This window comes from Macrobrachium nipponense, chromosome 39 (assembly GCF_015104395.2).
Source record: "Macrobrachium nipponense isolate FS-2020 chromosome 39, ASM1510439v2, whole genome shotgun sequence".
NCBI lineage: Eukaryota > Metazoa > Arthropoda > Malacostraca > Decapoda > Palaemonidae > Macrobrachium > Macrobrachium nipponense.
In genome coordinates, this window is record NC_061099.1 from 46,982,022 (window position 1) to 46,992,021 (window position 10,000).

Here is a 10,000-nt window from a genome sequence, read left to right on the forward strand (position 1 = left end):
TACATAAAAGACCAAGGAATTTTACATAAAATATAAAAAAAAATTTACATAAACAAACCAAATTGTCACGGATCGAAATCAACGTTCATCAGATGGATACACAGTGGAAGGAATCATCCATCTAATAACGTAAACTCAGGTTCAGTACATAACATAAACTTCGCCTACAAAAGTAAGCCAGTCTTTAAGATGTCAGACTGAAAGATTGGAAAAAATGTTACATTGCCTACTCATAAATAATAAAAAGGGAATAATCACCTCAAATACTTAATTGTGGTCGGAAAAATTCTACCCCTTTTCATATGAAACATAGGGGTGAATATATATAAATAATTATTATAATTAATATATATTTATATATAATGTACCATATAGATATAGATATATTACTATTATATATATATAAATAATATAAACTGTATTAGTTACTATATATATTCTATATAATATATGTATGTAGTCTACATTATATATAATTATAGTCGTATATATATATAGTATATATATAATAAACCCTATATATGTATATCTATATATATATATATATATATATATATATATATATATATCTATATATATATATATATATATATATATATATATAATATATATATCATATATATATAATATATATATATATATATATATATATTATATAGATATACATATATATATATTATATATATATATATATCCTATATATCTATATATACTATATATCTATATATATATATATTATATATGATATATATATATATATATATCTATATATCTTATATCTATATAAATATATATATATTATATATATTATATATGATATATATATATATAGACTATATCTAGATTATATAGATATATAGATATATATATAGATATATATATATATATATATATATATATATATATATATCTATATATAGAATATATATATATATATATATATATATATATATATATATATAGATATAGATATAGTATATATATATCGATATAGATATATATATAGATATAGATATATATATATATATTATATTATATATATATATATATCTCAAAAAATCATCCATAACGTGACTGGAAAATCTTCGAGTAATCAAAGTCCACAGTTATGTAAAATGTGTATTAAAAATACATAAAAGACGGGAGCTTTCGTCTACTTGATCAGTAGACCTCATCAGCCGTACTGATTTTTCTTTTCAAAAAATATATACAAAAAAGTTACGAAGGACAGGCAGGACTCTGGAAACGTCTCCAAGGGAGATAACCACCAAAACAAACTATCTTAATTATGTTATTCCCTCGTTCAAATGTCTGCCCAAAAGACGAGCCGATCGTCGTGGTTGGACTACCTCCTCTGTGTGTTCGGCTGTTCCCTCGTCCAAAACTTCTGCATCGGCACCTGCAATGGGGGTTCTTCCTTCCAATGCCTGGGCAGGAGAAAGAGAGACAACCTGGGCAGTAGGAGTCGTGCAAACAACGTCTGTTCTAATATTTACAGTTTTAAGAACCAAATAATTTAAAAATGCATCCTCTTGGGTAAATGATTTGTTAAAATCAAACACGTTTAAAATATTAATAAGAGCCCCTTCAACTAATCTGCGTCTACTTGCGTTATTATCTTTGTAAATTACTCTCGCTCCTTCCCAGTCAATTACATGCCCTAACTCTAACGTATGTCTGGCAACTGAACTATATTTCGATCCCAACCTACATGATCGCTTATGTTCCTCTAATCTTATACCTAATCCCCTGCCAGATTCCCCATAATAACCCTTATTGCAATCTTTACACGGTACCACATAAACTCCAACGTCATCTTTCCTTTCTTTTTCATGATTCCTAATCAACTTTGATTTTAACGAGGTATTATACCTAAAAGCTAAATCCAACCTATTTTCCCTATTCTGTTTTAATAAATGTTGCACCCTTTCCAAACTATGATGATAAGGAAGCGGAATACACTGGACTACTTTGAATTCATAATTTCCCGGTCGGTGGAGTTATAAAAGTTTTTTTCTAGCCTTGGTAAACGCCTTGGTCAATAAAAATATTTTGGGTATCCCAGTCTCGTGAAAACCTCTCTTATATGTTTCATTTCCTTGTCTAAGTAATGTGGATCACAAATCCGAAGCCCTCTCGTTACCATGTTGACGATTACATTAGACTTTATACGTTGGCTATGGTATGAATAAAAATGAATGTACATTTCTGCATTGGTGTCTTTTCTGTATACACTAAATGTAAAGTTAAAAGTAACAGGGTCATGGTGAACCAGAATGTCCAGAAATGGCAAATTATTGTCGACCTCAAATTCAACTGAAAAGTTAATGGATGGCATCAAGTTATTAACAAATTCTAAAAAACGATTAAACTGAATAACACTACCTTTATAAATCAAAAAGATATCGTCAACATATCTGACCCATAGAAAAGGCTTAATGTCCTCATGACAACGGCTAACTAAATCAGCTTCAAACAATTCCATGCACAAATTAGCCAACACTGGAGATAATGGTGACCCCACAGCTATTCCGAAGTTTTGTCAGTAACCCTGCCCTCTGAAGCTAAATTCAGTTGAACTAACACAAAGCTTAATCAAATCAATTAAAATGTCAACAGGAATTTGTGGATTAAAGGTACCCTCCCTTTCTTTTTCCTTGAGTTTGTTTAAAACGAAATCTAATGGGACATTTGTAAATAATGCATTAACGTCAAAACTAATCATTTTACCCTCGCAATGGCCTATATTCCGTATTCTCTCAATAAAATCTGATGAATGACGTGAATGAGAAGGGGAGAATTTACCCAAGAAATTACTCAGAATCGTAACTCACCATTTAACCAACTTTGACTGAGGAGCACCACACGTTGACACTATGGGTCTCAATGGGCACCCCGGTTTGTGTGCTTTAGGTATGTCATAAAAATACGGAAGGAACGGATTCTTATCAGAATTCATTTTAAGTAAATTATCATGCAAATCTCTATCCATAACCCGGCTGCTGATAGCCTTAAGCTGCCTGTTAAATTCTTTCTGTATTTCACTAACCGAAGGAATCGATACAAGCTTCGTATGTGTATTTTCATCATCCAATAATCTAAAAATCTTATTATTGTAATCATCAATGTTCATAATAACAACTGCCCCACCCTTATCTGCCTTCATAATTTTAACTTCTTTATTTCTACCCAACCTGCTGATCGCATCTCTGTGTCTGCGGGGTAACACTTTTCTGTGGTTCAATAGCACAGGCTGCAAAACATCCCTTTAAAAAATTAATTTGAGAATCTTGATTTTGATAATTGAATCTATTAATAATGCTTAGTCCTTCAACTAAAAAATTATCCCCAGAACCCATGCAAAAATTGAACCCTAAACACAAGGCTTCTTTTTCTTCAGTGGTTAAAACAAGTGAAGATAGATTTAAAATGAGACCTTCCATAAAAACCTTCGACCATGGTGAGTTTCTACATAACCTGTCTAATTTATCCATTAAAATACGAAAATGCACCACTCCCCTACGGTAGGCTATCTCACCCATTCTCCGCCTGGTGCCTTCAAACACATCTGATTGAAGCAAACTCCTCAGCTCAGCCTGCAACCGCCTTAGCTCGAAGTGACGATCTTCACACTCGGTTTGGCACTGTAGAATCTTATCCTTCAGAAACAAGCGCTGAAAATCCGAGAAAGCCTCTCCACTAAAAGAGGAGGGCACCACGGAGCCAAATGTCTTAGGAATCACCAACTCTTCTTCACATCTTTTCAGGAATTTAAGTTGATTCTTGCACCTCAAAAAAGACGACCACCTCCTATCTTAGCGTCTTATAATAACGCCAATTACAAACTGGCAAAATATCTAGTTCCCATGCTTGCCCCCTTAGCTGAAAATTCTTATAACCTAAAGAATTCATACGAGTTCAAAAATTCCATTCTTGCTCAGGACTCGGACCTTATTATGGTAAGCTATGACGTAGAGTCATTATTTACAAATGTACCTGTACAACAGACCATTGATATTATTTTAAGTAAGCTTTTTCCTACGGATGAGTCTCTTTTTAATGGGTTCTGTAAGAATGATTTTAGGAAACTTTTAGATCTGGCGGTGCGGGACACCGTTTTTGTTTTTAATGGTTGTTATTACTCGCAAATTGATGGTATGGCTATGGGCTCTCCTCTTGGACCCATCTTTGCCGGTATCTTCATGTGCTCGCTGGAAGAGCAAATGCTTGATTCTTGCCCCCTTAGTTACCATCCACTTTTTTATAAACGGTATGTTGACGACACGTTTGCACTCTTTAGAAGTCGGTTTGACGCCGAGAGGTTTTTAACTTTCATCAACTCATTTCACCCTAACATCAAATTCACCATTGAACACGAAACCAACAATCAGTTGCCTTTTTTAGATATTTTAATTACACGCTCCTCTCATGGCTTCTCAACTTCCGTTTTTAGAAAAAAGACATTCACTGGTCTTGGTACAAATTTTTATAGTTTTTGTTCTCTTGATTTTAAGATAAATGCCTTATTAACCATGCTTCATCGAGACTTTGCTTTGTCTTCTAGTTGGCAATCTTTTCACAATGAAGCCACGTTCTTGCAAAAATATTTTAACAGCAACTGCTTTCCCACCCAGTTGTTCTTTAAGCATATCTCCAAATTTTTTAATAATATTTTTGTTCCACGTCATCCTACTCCTCACGTTCCTAAATTACCGTTCTATGCCAGCCTTCCTTTTATTCACAATACAACTTTTTATAAGGAACTCCACGCTTTAACGTCTGGTCATCTCCCTGCCATGAAAATCAAAATTATACCTACAAACCCACTGAATATCGGTAGCCTTTTCAGCCTCAAGGACCGTTTGGATCCATTGATGACCTCATGTGTCATTTACAAGTTTACTTGTCCTCGATGTAATCGAGGAACCTATATTGGATCGACACATAGGTTACTCAAGGTCCGAATCGACAGTCATAGAGCTATCAGCTATAGAACTGGCACTAAGCTTTCGTATCCCGAATTTTCCAACATAAGGGATCATACCGATAAATGTAGGTATTCTATCCAGTACAAGGACTTTCAGGTTTTGGGCAGAGCTTCCAATCACAAGGCTTTAACAATTAATGAATCTTTGTTTATTAAAAAACTAGTCCCCTCACTGAACACCCATGCCACGTCTACACCTCTTTACCTCTCGTGAACTGTTTACGTTTTGTTAGTCCTTCCTCTGTCTTCACACTCAACGGTTGGTCCTTATTTGTGTTTTTAACTGTGACTGTTTTATTGTACTTTACATTGTGTATTTTAATATTGTAGCTTAATTTTATTGTACTAATTAAAGAAACCTCCGCCTGTTTAATATATATATATATATATATATATATATATATATATATATATATATATATATATATATATATATATACGCTCACAAACACATGTATATATATATAAGACACATCCACATAACGTTCAAGTATAAACATACACAAAACGGTTTCAAAAATATAGCCTCGCACCCAGAACATACGTAAACTGACAAGACAGCCGCGGTCTAGTTAATAAAAAAGCAAGACGTGACTGTTGTCACTGATGCTTTTCTCACTGTTGTCTTGATCTCTCTTCTCTTCTTAGACTTTTTCATCTTGTATTCAATATCATATTACTCCCCAGCAGAACGTCTTTTCATTCTTTACATCCTGCGTCATGAGAATGCTGACTTCCCAGGCTTAAACAACCACATTTAAATTCTTTTTCATACGTACATATATTCATACATACTCTAATCACACACGCACACACACACACACACACACACACACACACACACACACACACACACACACATATATATATATATATATATATATATATATATATATATATATAATAATAATAATAATAATAATAATAATAATAATAATAATAATAATAATAATAATAAAAGGAGCCATGAAAACGCCAAAATATAGAAAGTAAGTACTATATTTTTAGAGACTGCTGTCTCTTCATGTATGTTATATGATATATATATATATATATATATATATATATATATATACATACATAATACATACATACAAAATATTGGTTTTTGCAAGGTACTCTGTTCCTAAAACACGTTCTCCTACTGTTATTAACGTGTTAGATGAATCTTTTCATTGTTTCTGAATTTTCAATACACCCGATTTACCTTATGCCACTCGCCAAATTTTCTGGCACCCTGTCTACTCATATCCACCTTTCCATCCACATTCATCCACATTTCCATTCTTCTTTCGCTCAAAATTTCACACACTAACCCAGCTCGTCCTTTTCATCATTCCTCCTCACTTCACATTCAACATTCACATTCCTCTTCTACTGAGGAGAGACGGCTCAACATCCTTGCACATACGATCGGCTGGAAACTTTTTCAATGAAACTTGAAACTTCTGCGCCCCGAGAACTCTTTCTCTTTGGATAGATGCTAAAGTGAGGGCAGGCGGACAGATGGTGCGAGAGTAAAAGTGAGTCCCAAGACAGATGGAAAATGCAAAGGGGGTTTTCCCCCCTTGCATTTTCCAGGAGAGTTTAAGGAATTAAAGAAGAATTTTCTTTTCCTTTCCAGAGACCTTACCAGTGTGAAGAGCGAAGGAACGATGTGTACACGAGAGAGAGAGAGAGAGAGAGAGAGAGAGAGAGAGAGAGAGAGAGAGAGAGAGAGAGAGAGACGAGTCTGTGTAATGGTTGAATGATCAAATATCTTTGCGTAGATAATGATATTTTCCTTAGTTTATGACATTACAATAATGCGATTGAATAAAACAATTATGAAATAACTTTATTGAATGTGAAAATAAGATGTGTGAAAAATATCAAAATCGCAAAAATTGAAAAACATGGGGAGAAAACCCTGTGCACTATAAATTTCATTTACTTTAATTTCATTATAAAAAGTTTTTCTAAGAACACTTCATGATAAAAGTCTTAAATAATTTGTTCAAATTAGGTATTAAAATGACTCGTGAAGCTTGCGTAAATTTAATCTTTCTTCTTCTTCTTTTTTTTTTTGAAAATCTAATACAAATTCCAATGAATTTCCCAATACTGCATAACGTCAGAAGCTTCTCCAAATATATCCTGGCAGAATACAGCCCAGCTGTCAATATACATACACCAAATATTTCCAGATGCTAACCATACAAGATAAAGAATTATGGTAGATCAGAAGGTGAACACCATAGCAATGGCCACATAGGTATATATGGACAACAATGCGTACAGCTTACCGCGCAAATGATAGTTCTCTATCACTGTCTCCAGACCAAATGCCTAAGTTGGAACCCTGGCTGGGAAAGGAGCTTTTATCTGCCATAGCTCCTCTTCAGGGTAAGTTATTCTCAAGGTACAATATAGTGAATTATTAGTATTAAATAATGTTTGTGCCTAAACTATTGTGAATATATAAATTCATGCTTTTATAAATAATTCACATACACGCACACACATTATATATATATATATATATATATATATATATATATATATATATATATATATACTATGTATATACGTATGTATGTATGTATGCATAGGTGAGTGTAAGTCTGATAACTGATGGGTGCATTATCCCCCATTTTCATGAAATTTTAATTTATAGCGTTTTCATAAATATAATATATATATATATATATATATATATATATATATATATATATATAATGTATATATGATATATATATATATATATCAGACTATATCAGACATAACAGTATAGAGCAAGTATAACTCTCCTCAATTATATATAAATAATATTGAAATTACTTATCTAAATGTAGGAAGTGATGCACATCCACAAAGCATAAACATTTGGGAAGGAAAACAAATTCACATCCAACACGGGTAACCAATCCTATTTATACTTCTTAATGTTATCAAGGAACATAATGAACATTTATAACATCTGACATGTGAATAAATAACTCTCCGTAATTTTTCCTGAACAGTTATGGCGTTTCTTTAACAATTATATATTTCAAGAATACAACATTTCACTTACACTTGAGCAACATTTTTCTACGCAATTGTCAGTGTAACAGATATGATGCATATATGCAATTCAATGAATATATATATATATATATATATATATATATATATATATATATATATATATATATATATATATATATATATATTTCCGGTTTTTGGGTGGGTAGTTTTCGTGCTCGCCTACCAATCTGGTGGTCAAAAGTTCGATTCTCAACTCGGCCAAAGTGGAATCAGAGGAATTTATTTCTGGTGATAGAAATTCATTTCCCGATATAATGTGGTTCGGATTCCACAATATGCTGTGGGTCCTGTTGCTACGGAACTCCTACCCACGTAAGAAAAAATATTTAATCCTTCGAGCCACCCTTAGGAGAGGAGAGTTGTTAATCAGCTCAGTATGTATGTATATATGTTAAATATACTATTATATACATGCAAACATACATACACATATATATAGTACTACTATATACATATATATATATATATATATATATATATATATATATATATCCAACTACAAATGTCTTTTAATATCTAATTCGCTCTACCCCGGAATTAATATATTTCCATATATGTTTAACCGAGGGGGAATTTTATTTGTAGTTCGATATATGTATACGAATCACGGTAATGTGATATGACGTGTATATATATATATATATATATATATATATATATTATTATATATAATATATATATATTAGAACATTTATGGTAAAAAGATCAGACTGAAGCCTGATTGACTTACGTTTTCAAATTATCTTTGTAGGTCGGTGTGCAGCAAATAAAAAAAATCGGAGCAATTTTTTATATCAAAACAAAAGCAAAGCCATTTGTTCCACCTTTATTCCCAGAGTCCAAAAAGGGGGAAAAATTGCGGATGCAACAAATTGCGAAGCACAAAACACTGAGTGAGAAACTGGTTGTAACTTGTTCCAGACCTTTCCTGTTCCAGTGACTCACAATATTTCAAGGGATTAAAAAAAAATATTAATACAGTCAGGTGCAGGCGCTATATATCCTAGTTTTATTTTTTCCATGCGAATTGTGCCTCAAAACTTTTTACACAATTGCGAAGGAAAAACCTGAAAGGATTCTACAAAAGTTTTGGTTAATAATAACCCCCCCGAAATGTTTCAGGGTCATAAATACAACGAAAGAGTTGCATGACTTTGTCAAAATCACATTTTAAAACTCCCAAGGAAAGACTATCAATAGATCATAAAACAGAGGGAAACTGTAACCAATTAAAAACGAAAAGGAACCACATTAGAATTCTTTCACCTCACCCAAAGTTAATCAGGAAGACAAAAAAAGAAAAAAAACCGTCTCTTTGCAAAAGGATAAGTATCTTCAATATAATATTAATGTCTCCTTCTCAAAATAGTATTTATACCCTTTTAATTATGAGACAGAGTATGTATATATATATATACTATACATATATATATATCTATATATATATATGTATATATATATATACATATATATATATATATATATACATATATATATATATATATCTATATATATATATATATATATATATATATATATATATATATATTACACTAAGTAGATGATGGCAGGCAGGAACACACGGGAATTTGACAGTATGAAAGATTTATCCCGACGTTTCGCAATACATTATTGTATCCTCAAGGAATTCTACAATATATATAAACAAAAAAATTTTTGAAACTTTTACAAAATTACAAAAGTAAAAGTAATAGTTATCTATAAGTCAACTTAATAGGAAACCATACTTAAAGCACAAAATAAGTTACGTTAAAACACAAGTTACATAAAAAAAACATACAATAATATTGAACATTAATCTACACTTATGCTAGGCTTATTGACAAAGCTTTATTTAAAAAGAAAAAACTTAAATAGATAAATAACTAAAGGAAGAAAGAAGCTGACCTGCCAGAGCGAAGTCTAAGAGTGAAACTAAAAGCA

The 10,000-nt window shown here is 31.8% G+C and overlaps 1 long non-coding RNA gene across 1 annotated transcript in view; it reads right to left on the bottom strand.

Moving 5' to 3' along the window:
• Window positions 1-10,000, bottom strand: part of LOC135210566 (uncharacterized) — a 358,564-nt gene that overhangs the window by 315,424 nt on the left and 33,140 nt on the right. The window lies entirely within an intron of this gene.